The sequence below is a fragment of the Entelurus aequoreus genome, linkage group LG18, assembly GCF_033978785.1.
Source record: "Entelurus aequoreus isolate RoL-2023_Sb linkage group LG18, RoL_Eaeq_v1.1, whole genome shotgun sequence".
NCBI classification, from domain to species: Eukaryota; Metazoa; Chordata; class Actinopteri; order Syngnathiformes; family Syngnathidae; genus Entelurus; species Entelurus aequoreus.
In genome coordinates this window covers 448,477-464,337 of record NC_084748.1, presented here as the reverse complement: position 1 = coordinate 464,337, position 15,861 = coordinate 448,477, and the positions used below count along the sequence as shown (strand labels likewise).

The following is a 15,861-nucleotide window of genomic DNA, read 5'->3' as shown; positions in this document are numbered from 1 at the left end:
AAATGTTTTAAGGGAAAAATATTGCATATTTTAAAATTGTTTAGTTTTCTTTAACAAAAAGGGCATACAACATAAAAAAAATAAAAATAAAATAAAATTTTATATTGACAAATAAATCTAAAGTTGATCAGGAGATTTAGGTGTTGAAAGTTAAAAAAAAAAATAGTGCATGACTTATTTTTAACAGTTTTATGAGTGGGGCCCTTTTAGATCCCTGAGAAATTTACTTTATTAAAAAAACAAAAACAAACTGTAGTTATGCATAAATTAATAAAATAATAAAAAAATAACTGCTATTATGAACTATTGAGTATTGATCAAAAATTAAACTTAGAAATTTTTTTAAGGGAAAAATATTGCATATTTAAAAGAAAAAAAGTTTTCTTTAACAAAAAGGGCATACAACATAAAAACAAATAGAAATAAAATAAAACTTTATATTGACAAATAGATCTAAAGTTGATCAGGAGATGTAGGTGTTGAAAGTAAAAAAATAATAAAATAGTGCATGACTTATTTTTAACAGTTTTATGAGTGGGGCCCTTTTAGATCCCTGAGAAATTTACTTTAATTTTTTTTTTAAACTGTAGTTATGCATAAATTAATTTAAAAAAAATGCTATTTTGAACTATTGACTATTGATCAAAAATTAAACTTAGAAACATTTTTAAGGGAAAATATTGCATATTTTAAAATTGTTTAGTTTTCTTTAACAAAAAGGGCATACAACATAATAAAAATAAAATAAAACTTTATATTGACAAATAAATCTAAAGTTGATTTGGGGATTTAGGTGTTGAAAGTTAAAAAAAATAAAAATAGTGCATGAATTATTTTTAACAGTTTTATGAGTGGGGCTCTTTTATATCCCTGAGAAATGTACTTTATTTTAAAAAAAACTGTAGTTATGCATAAATTAATAAAAAAAATAAAAAAAATAACTGCTATTATGAACGATTGACTATTGATCAAAAATTAAACTTAGAAAAATTTTTAAGGGAAAAATATTGCATTTTTTAAAAGAAAAATGTTTTCTTTAACAAAAAGGGCATACAACATACAAAATTCAATAAAACTTTATATTGACAAATAGATCTAAAGTTGATCTGGAGATTTAGGTGTTGAAAGTGAAAAAAATTATAAAATACTGCATGACTTATTTTTAACAGTTTTATGAGTGGGGCCCTTTTAGATCCCTGAGAAATGTACTTTAATTTTTTTCTTTTTTAAAAACTGTAGTTATGCATAAATTAATAAAAAAATAAAATAAAAGCTATTATGAACTATTGACTATTGATCAAAAATTAAATTTAGAAACATTTTTAAGGGAAAAATATTGCATATTTAAAAGAAAAAAGTTTTCTTTAACAAAAAGGGCATACAACATTAAAAAATAAAAAATAAAATAAAACTTTATATTGACAAATAGATCTAAAGTTGATCTGGAGATTTAGGCGTTGAAAGTAAAAAAATATATATATATATTGCATGTCTTATTTTTAACAGTTTTATGAGTGGGGCTCTTTTAGATCCCTGAGAAATTTCCGTTATTTAAAAAAAACCAACTGTAGTTATGCATAAATTATGAACTATTGACTATTGATCAAAAATTAAACTTAGAACATTTTTTAAGGGAAAAATATTGCATATTTAAAAGAAAAAAAGTTTTCTTTAACAAAAAGGGCATACAACATAAAAAATTAAATACAACTTTATATTGACAAATAGATCTAAAGTTGATCTGGAGATTTAGGTGTTGAAAGTAAAAAAATTATAAAATAGTGCATGACTTATTTTTAACAGTTTTATTAGTGGGGCGATTTTAGATCCCTGCGAAAATTTACTTAGATTTTTTTTTAAAACTGTAGTTATGCATATATTAATAAAAAAAATAAAAATAACTGCTATTAGGAACTATTGATCAAAAATTAAAGTTAGAAAATGTTTTAAGGGAAAAATATTGCATATTTTAAAATGGTTTAGTTTTCTTTAACAAAAAGGGCATACAACATAAAAAAAATAAAACTTTATATTGACAAATAAACCTAAAGTTGATCAGGAGATTTAGGTGTTGAAAGTAAAAAAAATAATAAAATACTGCATGACTTATTTTTAACAGTTTTATGAGTGGGGCCCTTTTAGATCTCTGAGAAACTTACTTTAATTTTTTTTTTAAACTGTAGTTATGCATAAATTAATTTAAAAAAAATAAAACAAACTGCTATTATGAACTATTGACTATTGATAAAAAAAAATTAAGGGACAAATATTGCATATTTAAAAGAAAAAAGTTTTATTTAACAAAAAGGGCATATACAACATAAAAAAAAGAAAACGAAAATAAAACTTTATATTGACAAATAGATCTAAACTTGATCTGGAAATTTAGGTGTTGAAAGTAAAAAAATTATAAAATAGTGCATGAATTATTTTTAACAGTTTTATGAGTGGGGCCCTTTTAGATCCCTGAGAAATGTACTTAAATAAAAAAAAACAACTGTAGTTATGCATTAATTAATACAAAAAAAAAAATGCTATTATGAACTATTGACTATTGATCAAAAATTAAACTTAGAAAACATTTTAAGGGAAAAATATTGCATATTTAAAAGAAATAAAGTTTTCTTTAACAAAAAGGTCATACAACATAAAAAAAATTAAACTTTATATTGACAAATTGATCTAAAGTTGATCTGGAGATTTAGGTGTTGAAAGTAAAAAAAATAATAAAATACTGCATGACTTATTTTTAACAGTTTTATGAGTGGGGCCCTTTTACATCCCTGAGAAACTTACTTTATTTGATTTTTTTAAAACTGTAGTTATGCATAAATTAATTAAAAAATAAAATAAACTGCTATTATGAACTATTGACTATTGATCAAAAAAAATTTAAGGGAAAAATATTGCATATTTAAAAGGGCATATACAACATAAAAAAAAGAAAAAGAAAATAAAACTTTATATTGACAAATAGATCTAAACTTGATCTGGAGATTTAGGTGTTGAAAGTAAAAAAATTATAAAATAGTGCATGAATTATTTTTAATAGTTTTATGAGTGGGGCCCTTTTAGATCCCTGAGAAATGTACTTAAATTTAAAAAAACAAACCTGTAGATATGCATAAATTAATTAAATAAATAAATAAAATGCTATTATGAACTATTGACTATTGATAAAAAATTAAACTTAGAAAACATTTTAAGGGAAAAATATTGCATATTTAAAAGAAATAAAGTTTTCTTTAACAAAAAGGTCATACAACATAAAAAAAAATTAAACTTTATATTGACAAATTGATCTAAAGTTGATCTGGAGATTTAGGTGTTGAAAGTAAAACATAATAATAAAATAGTGCATGACTTATTTTTAACAGTTTTATGAGTGGGGCCCTTTTAAATCCCTGAAAAATTTACTTTGATTTTTTTTTTAAATTGTAGTTATGCATAAATTAATAAAAAATAACTGCTATTATGAACTATTGATCAAAAATTCAACTTTGACATTTTTTTAAGGGAAAAATATTGCATATTTTAAAAAAAAAACGAAAAGGGCTTACGACATTAAAACTTTATATCGACAAATAGATCTGAAGTTTATTCAAAGATTTGAGCGTTGAAATGTATTTTATGTTTTATTTATTTTCAACATTTTTATGACAGAGACTCTTCCGGTTAACGTGAAGAAATGTATATATTTTATTGGTTTTGAAAATGAAAAATATGAATGTTGCTGAAAAGCTTTGACACCCCCGATGTCAGGTGAAGGTGGTTCATGACGAGTGTTGTTCCTCCACAGGCAAAACACAAATTCCCACACCTGACAATTAGCCCATTGTGTTGCGCCAGGTATGTGGTGGAGCAGTCGGGTGCACCGTGCATGAGAAAGCAAGCTAATATGTCTTCCCTTCATCTGGAGGAAAAAACCAGCTCCCTTACACCATGAAAAGGAGGCGAGAGGAGGAAGAAGCAGGCGGTGAAATGAAGCGTGATAAGAGAGTTAGGCTCAGCTGTGTCACCACACGGGGGTGAGGGGTCCTGGGTGACACGGGGGTCGAAGGTGGGACCATGCGGGGAGAGGGACTGTTGTTGCAGCCTGCACAATGGCTGCATGTCACCTGTTTACACACTTGCTGCAACAGCACAGCTTATCACCAGGAAATGAGTGCTAAGTCAGAGAAGAAGGTCCCAAATTGACCATGTTTGACTTACGTGTTGTGCCTCAAAAAGTTTGTTACTTTTGGCCACGTCTGGACGACAATGCTAGACAAAAATGGAAGTTCAAGCAAGACTTAAACATCCTATATTTAAAGTAGCAGTAGAGTGGAATAACTGATTGATTGATTGATTGATTGATTGAGACTTTTATTAGTAGATTGCACAGTACAGTACATATTCCGTACAATTGACCACTAAATGGTAACACCCCAATAAGTTTTTTAACTTGTTTAAGTCGGGGTCCACGTTAATCAATTCATGGTAAAAGTTGCTTGTATATTAAAGCTATTACCGTTTATATCTGATTTATGACACCAAAAGACTTCCAAAGGTTGCGAAAAAATAAACACGATCAAATTAGTATCCATCTCACGGAGATTCTTGAGGCATTTTGAGAGATAATGAGGAAGCCGGTCAGGTGATCCGTGACATAGAGGAGGAACCACAGATCCCTTCCCCATCAACAACGATGCTAATCAAGCAGACTTTTGTGAGAGCCAACAGCGATGACTTGGGGAAAAAATATGATCCGGAAACGTATATATTTTTGAGCCCGAACACAAAGAGAACGAGCTTTAAGTTTTACAAGCCGAGTACGAAACGAATGCAACTTTATTGAAACATTACAGCATCAGCAGCATTGCTAGCTGCTAAACATACAAACTAACCACAATAAAACAAAGACTTACTGTAATATTTCCATCTCGCTCGGATGCCGACTGATGCCGTTTGTGTTATTTTGATAATGAATAAACTATTGTTATTATTATTACCCCCTTGTTTATATATATATATATATATATATATATATATATATATATATATATATATATATATATATATATATATATATATATATATATATATATACACACACACACTAAAATGTATTTATACATATATTATATATACATACATATATTTATACACACACATATATATATATATATATATATATATATATATATATATATATATATATATATATATATATATATATATATATATATATATATATATATATGTGTGTATATACACACATACCACATACAAATATATATGTATTTATATATAGATGTATAAATATATATATTATATATAATGTATAAACGTATATATATATATACACGTTTTAGTGTCTTCAAAGTGTGAATAATTGTACTAAAATATGGACTTTTATCGAGGCTACAACCAAGTCTTTGTGTAAATTTTTTCTTATGGGGAACTATGCTTCACTGTACAAACCTTTTGATTTACAAACCATGTTCAGGAACCAATTAAATATTTAAATGGAGGTTCCACTGTATCTGTTGGTAATCCAAGTAAAGGTCCATAAAGAGTGAATCGAACAAAGCTATTTTCCCATAATAAATAATGCAAATTCAATACATTTGTATTATAATCACCGAGCGGGACACAAAAACCGAAGCAAACTTTGCCGAAATCTTTCGTCGGAAACCGAATCTATTAAATATATATTATATATCTGAGATATTTATTTAAATGAGTGACAAGACAAAAAATTGTGACTGGAATCAAGTCACACGTGTTGATTATTTTACTTTGACGAGCCAACTAGTAAAAGACCTAAAATGCCTGGTAGTAATAAAAATGAATGAATTTCCAGGAAAACCAGAAATTGGTTTGGAACTTGGGAAAGTGTTAGTTTGAATGTCCAGGATGAGTGGAATGATTTGAAAAGGTTGAAAAATGTGAGAATTGTGCAACTTGGAAAAAATGTCCAATTCATTTGAATGGAAACTTCCTGGAAATTTGGGAATTTTGGGAAAAGCCGGTTGTTTTATTAAATGATTAGGAGCATGGATGTCCTGAATGAGCTGAACTGTTTAAATCGGTCAAGAAATTTTGACGTAGTAAATGGTTTTGGGAAATTTTGGGAAAATAGGGAATTTTTTTGAAAATGGTAAAAAACCTGAACTGAGTTGAAATGGTTGGTGATAGAATTTTTCAAATCGGTCGAGAAATTTCGAAGAAGTAACATGTTGTATTGAGGAATGGTTTTTCGGAATTCCTGGAATTTCAGGAAAACCGGGAATTTTTCCAGTTCAAAAAACAACTTTGTTTTTTGTCCTGTTTAACAGGAATGTTTTGATGGTGGAACGGTTGAAAAATGTGGAAGGTGTAGTTGCCAGAAAAAAGGGTGGAAATAGGGCTTTGGAAAATCATGAATTCTGGAAAATCCTGGAATTTTTTTGAAATTGGAAAAAGGGGATTGAATTTCAAGAATGGTGGAATGTGTTGAAGGTGGAATGGTTTGAATAGGTGGAAAAATGTGGAAATGGTGGAAGTTAGAAAAATGGCCAATTCATTTTGAAGTGGAAAAATGTCCCAGAAAACCTGGAATTCTGGGAAATCTGGGAATTTTTTTTTAATTTTCAAGGGAAAGCCTGCGATTCCAGAATAGGCTGAACAGTTTGAAGTTGGAAAGGTTTCAATAGGTTGAAAAATGTGGAAATGGTGGAAGTTAGAAAAATGGCCAATTCATTTTGAATGGGAAAAATGTCCCGGAAAACCTGGAATTCTGGGAAATCTGGGAATTTTTGTAAATTTTCCAGGGAAAGTCTGCGATTCCCGAATAGGCTTAACAGTTTGAAGTTGGAAAGGTTTGAAAAGGCTGAAAAATGTGGAAATGATGGAAGTTAGAAAAATGGCCAATTCATTTTGAATGGGAAAAATGTCCTGGAAAACTTGGAATTCTGGGAAATCTGGGAATTTTTTTAAATTTTTCAAGGGAAAGCCTGTGATTCCCGAATAGGCTGAACAGTTTGAAGTTGGAAAGGTTTGAATAGGTTGAAAAATGTGGAAATGGTGGAAGTTAGAAAAATGGCCAATTCATTTTGATGTGGAAAAATGTCCCAGAAAACTGGAATTCTGGGAAATCTGGGAATTTTTTCAAAATTTTCAAGGGAAAGCCTGTGATTTCCGAATAGGCTGAACAGTTTGAAGTTGGAAAGGTTTGAATAGGTTGAAAAATGTGGAAATGGTGGAAGTTAGAAAAATGGCCAATTCATTTTGAATGGGGAAAAATGTCCCGGAAAACCTGGAATTCTGGGAAATCTGGGAATTTTTGTAAATTTTCAAGGAAATGTCTGCGATTCCCGAATAGGCTGAACAGTTTGAAGTTGGAAAGGTTTGAATAGGCTGAAAAATGTGGAAATGATGGAAGTTAGAAAAATGGCCAATTCATTTTGATGTGGAAACATGTCCCGGAAAACCTGGAATTCTGGGAAATCTGGAAATTTTTGAACATTTTCAATGGAAAGCCTGCGATTCCCGAATATGCTGAACAGTTTGTAGTTGGAAAGGTTTGAATCAGATTGAAAATGTGGAAGGTAAATCACGCCAAAATCTGGAGAAAAAGAATAAATAGATGAATTTTGGTGCAGAAAAGAAATGTGTGAATGTTTGGAACATTCACACAATGCCTGAATTCAAACGGCATATTTCCTTAGGAACTATTTGTGTTGTCACTACAGCGATGTCAGATCATTGTGCTGCTGGCCAGTGATTGGTGGGACGTCACGGAGTGAAGAATGCCGCCATTGTGCTTTTCAGGTATGTGTGTTTTGGCAGCACAGGTGTGTGTTTTGCCAGGAGCAGCACAGGTGTGTGTTTGCCAGGTAAGTATTCATGAAGTACCACCATCATGACAACATTAAATACAGTAGTGTAGTAGACCTAAGTATTCATGAAGTACCACCATAATGACAACATTAAATACAGTAGTGTAGTAGACCTAAGTATTCATTAAGTACCACCATAATGACATTAAAGGCCTACTGAAAGCCACTACTAGCGACCACGCAGTCTGATAGTTTATATATCAATGATGAAATCTTAACATTATAACACATGCCAATACGGCCGGGTTAACTTATAAAGTGACATTTTAAATTTGCCGCTAAACTTCCGGTTCGAAACGCCTCTGAGGATGACGTATGCGTGTGACGTAGCCCGGCGAACACGGGTATGCCTTCCACATTGAAGCCGATACGAAAAAGCTCTGTTTTCATTTCATAATTCCACAGTATTCTGGACATCTGTGTTCGTGAATCTGTTTCAATCATGTTCATTGCATTATGGAGAAGGAAGCCGAGCAAGCAAAGAAGAAAGTTGTCGGTGCGAAATGGACGTATTTTTCGAACGTAGTCAGCCACAACAGTACACAGCCGGCGCTTCTTTGTTTACATTCCCGAAAGATGCAGTCAAGATGGAAGAACTCGGATAACAGAGACTCTAACCAGGAGGACTTTTGATTTGGATACACAGACGCCTGTAGAGAACTGGGACAACACAGACTCTTACCAGGATTACTTTGATTTGGATGACAAAGACGCAGACGTGCTACTGTGAGTATGCAGCTTTGGCTTTTTTTTGCGTATGTACGTAACTTTTTTAAAATATATAAGCTTTATGAACCTTGGGTTAGGTGAACGGTCTTTTGGGCTGAGTGATTGTGTGTGTTGATCATGTGTTTGAATTGTATTGGCGTGTTCTATGGAGCTAGGAGCTAGCAGAGGAGCTAGGAGCTAGCATAACACGTACCGTACCGTACGTGCGCGTCACGTACGTAACTTTTAAAAAATATATAAGCTTTATGAACCTTGGGTTAGGTGAACGGTCTTTTGGGCTGAGTGATTGTGTGTGTTGATCAGGTGTTTGAATTGTATTGGCGTGTTCTATGGAGCTAGGAGCTAGCAGAGGAGCTAGGAGCTAGCATAACAAACACGCAGGTGTTATTATGCAGGATTAATTTGTGGCATATTAAATATAAGCCTGGTTGTGTTGTGGCTAATAGAGTAAATATATGTCTTGTGTTTATTTACTGTTGTAGTCATTCCCAGCTGAATACCAGGTACCGTGAGTATGCAGCCTTGGCTGCTAAACATTCGATAACTTGACCGTATGTGCGCGTCACGTACGTAACTTTTTAAAAATATATAAGCTTTATGAACCTCGGGTTAGGTGAACGGTCTTTTGGGCTGAGTGATTGTGTGTGTTGATCAGGTGTTTGAATTGTATTGGCGTGTTCTATGGAGCTAGGAGCTAGCAGAGGAGCTAGGAGCTAGCATAACACACGCAGGTGTTTTTATGCAGGATTAATTTGTGGCATATTAAATATAAGCCTGGTTGTGTTGTGGCTAATAGAGTATATATATGTCTTGTGTTTATTTACTGTTGTAGTCATTCCCAGCTGAATATCAGGTCACCCCCGCCTCTCACAGCATCTTCCCTATCTGAATAGCTTCAACTCCCCACTAGTCCTTCACTTGCACTTTACTCATCCACAAATCTTTCATCCTCGCTCAAATTAATGGGGAAATTGTCGCTTTCTCGGTCCGAATCTCTCTCACTTCATGCGGCCATCATTGTAAACAATAGGGAACTTTGCGTATATGTTCAACTGACTACGTCACGCTACTTCCGGTAGGTGCAAGCCTTTTTTTTATCAGATACCAAAAGTTGCAATCTTTATCGTCGTTGTTCTCTACTAAATCCTTTCAGCAAAAATATGGCAATATCGCGAAATGATCAAGTATGACACATAGAATAGATCTGCTATCCCCGTTTAAATAAAAAAAATTCATTTCAGTAGGCCTTTAAATACAGTAGTGTAGTAGACCTAAGTATTCATTAAGTACCACCATAACATTAAATACAATAGTGTAGTAGACCTAAGTATTCATTAAGTACCACCATAATGACAACATTAAATACAGTAGTGTAGTAGACCTACGTATTCATTAAGTACCACCATAATGACAACATTAAATACAGTAGTGTAGTAGACCTAAGTATTCATTAAGTACCACCATAACATTAAACACAGTAGTGTAGTAGACCTAAGTATTCATTAAGTACCACCATAATGACATTAAATACAGTAGTGTAGTAGACCTAAGTATTCATTAAGTACCACCATAACATTAAATACAATAGTGTAGTAGACCTAAGTATTCATTAAGTACCACCATAATGACAACATTAAATACAGTAGTGTAGTAGACCTACGTATTCATTAAGTACCACCATAATGACAACATTAAATACAGTAGTGTAGTAGACCTAAGTATTCATTAAGTACCACCATAACATTAAACACAGTAGTGTAGTAGACCTAAGTATTCATTAAGTACCACCATAACATTAATACAGTAGTGTAGTAGACCTAAGTATTCATTAAGCGTTCAAATGGTGAATAGGATAAAAGGTTGTCCAGAGTTCCTCTAGAGGTAATCAGGAAGGGCGACAGAGTGCAAGGTTTTACAAAAAACGGCGCGAAAAGTGTGCAACGACAACAGTAACAAACATGGCGGTAGACGCAAAGTTAAATCTTGAAATGCAACCTTACCCCAGCAAGTTCCTTGACCCGGACACACACAAAGAGATTGTAGACTTCCATGCTTTCCCAAGTTTTCATCGGTTTTGTCGTGAATGACGTCTGGAGTGTCAGATAGTTTAACATGCCTGGGAACACGACCAACCAATAATCCTTGATATCCATCCATCCATCCATTTTCTTCCGCTTATCCGTGGTCGGGTCGCAGGGGCAGCAGCCTAAGCAGAGAAGCCCAGACTTCCCTCTCCCCAGCCACTTGGTCCAGCTCCTCCCGGGGGATCCCGAGGCGTTCCCAGGCCAGCCGGGAGACATAGTCTTCCCAACGTGTCCTGGGTCTTCCCCGTGGTCTCTACCAGTCGGACGTGCCCTAAACACCTCCCTAGTGAGGCGTTCGGGTGGCATCCTGACCAGATGCCCGAACCACCTCATCTGGCTCCTCTCCATGTGGAGGAGCAGCGGCTTTACTTTGAGCTCCTCCCGGATGACTAAGGGAGAGACCCGCCACCCGGCGGAGGAAACTCATTTCAACCGCTTATACCCGTGATCTTGTCCTTTCGGTCATAACCCAAAACTCATGACCATAGGTGAGGATGGGAACGTAGATCAACCGGTAAATTGAGAGCTTTGTTTTCCGGCTCAGCTCCTTCTTCACCACAACGGATTGATACAAGTACTTGAGCCTCGCCACCCGACGGAGGAAACTCATTTCAGCTGCTTGTACCCGTGATCTTGTCCTTTTGGTCATAACCCAAAGCTCATGACCGTAGGTGAGGACGGGAACGTAGATCGACCGGTAAATTGAGAGCTTTGCCTTCCGGCTCAGCTCCTTCTTCACCACAATGGATCGATACAAGTACTTGAGCCTCGCCACCCGACGGAGGAAACTCTTTTCGGCCGCTTGTACCCGTGATTTTGTCCTTTTGGTCATAACCCAAAGCTCATGACCATAGGTGAGGATGGGAACGTAGATCGACCGGTAAATTGAGAGCTTTGCTTTCCGGCTCAGCTCCTTCTTTACCACAACGGATCGATACTAGTACTTGAGCCTCGCCACCCGACGGAGGAAACTCATTTCGGCCGCTTGTACCCGTGATCTTGTCCTTTTGGTCATAACCCAAAGCTCATGACCGTAGGTGAGGACGGGAACGTAGATCGACCGGTAAATTGAGAGCTTTGCCTTCCGGCTCAGCTCCTTCTTCACCACAACGGATCGATAGTAGTACTTGAGCCTCGCCACCCGACGGAGGAAACTCATTTCGGCCGCTTGTACCCGTGATCTTGTCCTTTTGGTCATAACCCAAAGCTCATGACCATAGGTGAGGACGGGAACGTAGATCGACCGGTAAATTGAAGTGAAGTGAAGTGAAGTGAATTACATTTATATAGCGCTTTTTCTCAAGTGACTCAAAGCGCTTTACATTGTGAAACCCAATATCTAAGTTACATTTAAACCAGTGTGGGTGGCACTGGGAGCAGGTGGGTAAAGTGTCTTGCCCAAGGACACAACGGCAGTGACTAGGATGGCGGAAGCGGGGATCGAACCTGCAACCCTAAAGTTGCTGGCACGGCCGCTCTACCAACCGAGCTATACCGTCGTAAATTGAGAGCTTTGCCTTCCGGCTCAGCTCCTTCTTCACCACAACGCATCGATACAGGTACTTGAGCCTCGCCACCCGACGGAGGAAACTCATTTGGGCTGCTTGTACCCGTGATCTTGTCCTTTCGGTCATAACCCAAAGCTCATGACCATAGGTGAGGAAGGGAACGTAGATCGACCGGTAAATTGAGAGCTTTGCCTTCCGGCTCAGCTCCTTCTTCACCACAACGGCTCGATACAGGTACTTGAGCCTCGCTACCCGACGGAGGAAACTCATTTGGGCCGCTTGTACCCATGATCTTGTCCTTTTGGTCATAACCCAAAGCTCATGACCATAGGTGAGGACGGGAACGTAGATCGACCGGTAAATTGAGAGCTTTGCCTTCCGGCTCAGCTCCTTCTTCACCACAACGGCTCGATACAGGTACTTGAGCCTCGCTACCCGACGGAGGAAACTCATTTGGGCCGCTTGTACCCGTGATCTTGTCCTTTTGGTCATAACCCAAAGCTCATGACCATAGGTGAGGATGGGAACGTAGATCGACCGGTAAATTGAGAGCTTTGCCTTCCGGCTCAGCTCCTTCTTCACCACAACGCATCGATACAGCGTCTGCATGACTGAAGACGCCGCACCGATCCGCCTGTCGATCTCACGATCCACTCTTCCCTTACTCGTGAACAAGACTCCGAGGTACTTGAACTCCTCCACTTGGGGCAGGGTCTCCTCCCCAACCTGATAGTACATGATAAATCTTATAGAAATAGATTCCATTGCACAGTTTGTTTTTTTGCTCATCTTAGCTTTTGGCGATAAGATCTAGGCTCCTTGCGCACACAGCAGCCATGTTGGTTTGATGGCCCACCACTTCGTTCACGTCCGTTCAAAAGTCAGGTGACTGAATACAACCTATAGCTTGTATGAAAAACCGTGGTGGTCAACCAAGCTAAGATGGCTGTACAGCTACCTGAGTACAAAAGAGGCTTAAATCTTCCTGCAAAAAGCAAATACGAGCAATGGACTAGAGCCTATACTTTATCACAAACAGATTGATCACAAGGATTATACGTCGGTCGCATTCCCAGACGTGTCAAACTACCGTGTTGCTCCAGACATCATTTTACACAACAAAAACCAATGAAAACTAGGAAAAGCATGGAGGTCTACAACTTCTTTGTGTGTGTCTGGGTCAAGGAACTTGGTATCAAGACTCTCTCGGATAAATATGCATCGTTTTTGCTCGGGTAAGTTTGCATTTCATGATTCAACTTCGCGTCTACTGCCCAAACATGGCAGTTGACGCCAAGTTGAATCATCAATCAGGTTGAAGTTTACAAGTACGCAAGTTTTTCGCCGTCTTTATCAAAATATAACTATAGATGTCAACATTGTGTACGTGCTGAAAGATTCATTTATGATCGTTGTCTTTGGTAAAAGCTTAACTCTTTTAGGTTTAGCTAACATTTGCTTTCTTTTATTTAGGCTCGCCGAGTTGGTCTATTTGGCAACACTGGTAGCGAACATGTGTTTAAGAAATACAAATGATATCAAGATAATACTTAAATGGGAAATAATAAACATTTACAATATACCAAACAATCCTGTGACAAAGTGATCACAGCAAACTCAGGCATTCTTCGACTCTGCTGCCTTGGACTGGAGTCTGAGCTGCTTTCCTCGCAGTCTTTGGTAAAACTTTGCACTCTTCCTCCCTTTTTAATGACCTCTGGAGGAACTCTGAAGAAACGTTTATCCTTTCCGCGATTTGAACGATTTATACTGGCGAAAACAACCCAAGCATAGGGCATTTAACTAAATGGCGCTTAGTACCCATCAGAGGTGGGTAGAGTAGCCGGAAATTGTACTCAAGTAAGAGTACTGTTACTTTAGAGATTTATTACTCAAGTAAAAGTAAGGAGTAATCACCCAAATATTTACTTGAGTAAAAGTAAAAAGTATGTTGTGAAAAAACTACTCAAGTACTGAGTAACTGATGAGTAACCTGTTCGTTTAATGATGACGGCAACAAATAGTGCACAAAAACATAAAAATAGCAATGAGCAATTTCAGAGCCAGGAATATCTCTTGAGCAACTAAAACAATAATATATATTAAATAATAATACATTAACATAAAAACAATTAAGGCAAATTGAGCCACAATAACTTAACAGCACCATAGGCTCAGTAGGCAGAGTTTACAAAGGAAAATAACAAGTTAGCCTTTAAGCAAACCATAAACTGATAGGTGTGGGCTGCACCTGGGAACACACTGTGCACTTCTGATTGGTGTTTCTATGCGTGCGTGTGTGTGTGTGTGTGTGTGTGTGTGTGTGTGTGTGTGTGTGTGTGTGTGTGTGTGTGTGTGTGTGTGTGTGTGTGTGTGTGTGTGTGTCTATGAGGCTGCAGTGCGTTAACAAATGTCCCCACACGATGTACATTTGACAGTGATTCATAGCAGGGAAGCTAACATCAGCCTACGGTGACAGCCAAAATATCTACTAACGTTACTTACCACGACGTGCTTCCTCAAATTTGACGTTGAGTTCATGTAAGCTTAAGCTTGTTGTTGTTTGCCGCTGAAACTTTATGTGTAGTTAATCATGTGACCGCCTGGCTCTGTTTGATTGGTGAAACGGAGTCAAACGTCACCAGTGACTGTATTTGATTGGTGAAACGCAGGCATGCGATAGATCCTACTTTGAAGGTCTGTCTGACAAACCGTTTCTTCTCTATAAATATACTCATGTAAAAGTATGTTGCATTAAAACTACTCTTAGAAGTACAATTTATCCCAAAAGTTACTCAAGTAGATGTAACGGAGTAAATGTAGCGCGTTACTACCCACATCTGGTACCCATTGAGACCAGGACCAACCTGACCACCATTGGTTTTGAAGAATCGAGCATGTTAAAATCCGAGAGTGGATTTTAATTTTGTTACCTCGCAACGTTCCAGTGACCCGCAGAAAAACACAAAGCACGTAGCACGCAGAGTACATATGATCTAATCTGGTTTGTACATCAACACAAAAGACTCAAGGCCAACCTGGCGCCTTGCTGAACCAGTTTTGGGAAAACATATCCACAAGATGACTAGACAAGACCACGATAAATCTCTCTCACACGTGCTTCTGCACAAATAAACAGCGTCCCACAACCTTGTGGTGAAGGTTAGAGCAGCTGGGTCAGTGCGAGCATCGGACCAGCTGAAGAAATGTCCTTCCAGAATCCCGCTGTCTGTGAGAAAACCGGGCCGAGGATTCAAAGGAGACTAACCTGGACGATGACGGGCTGGAGTCGTCACAAGTTGGTCAGGAGTTCGGCGGTGACAATCCAGAGAGGGACGTCACGTTCTCATCTGTCCGTCAGGTTCTCTCCGTCAGCCTCCTGTCTTCAACCACAGGTTCCCCACCCACACACCGGGAGCACAATCAGAAATGGTTCTGGGAGACCTCCAACAAACAAAGTACACGCACTTCAAATCATTTGAAAAAACAAAAAGACACGTTTCTGTTCCCCTTTTTTTTTTTTCTCTCTCGGATTCTGACTCAGATCCTCTTGTTTGCCTCTCGGCTCCAGCCACCAAAGCACTCGTAGACGCAACAGCGGGAGACGGCAACACAGGTTTTTTTAGTCGGGGTCGGGCGGAGGAGAGAGAGGGATGGAGGAAAAAGCTAGCGGTAATT

General features: G+C 36.9%; 1 protein-coding gene across 1 annotated transcript in view; it reads right to left on the bottom strand.

The window, feature by feature from the left end:
• LOC133633649 (RNA-binding protein 47-like) overlaps positions 1–15,505 on the bottom strand; it is an 86,656-nt gene extending 71,151 nt beyond the window's left edge. Inside the window, exon 1 of the mRNA XM_062026234.1 lies at positions 15,452–15,505. The gene's annotated coding sequence lies outside the window, so the exon portion shown is untranslated. The remainder of the gene's footprint in view (positions 1–15,451) is intronic.
• Between the last annotated feature and the right edge of the window lie 356 nt (positions 15,506–15,861).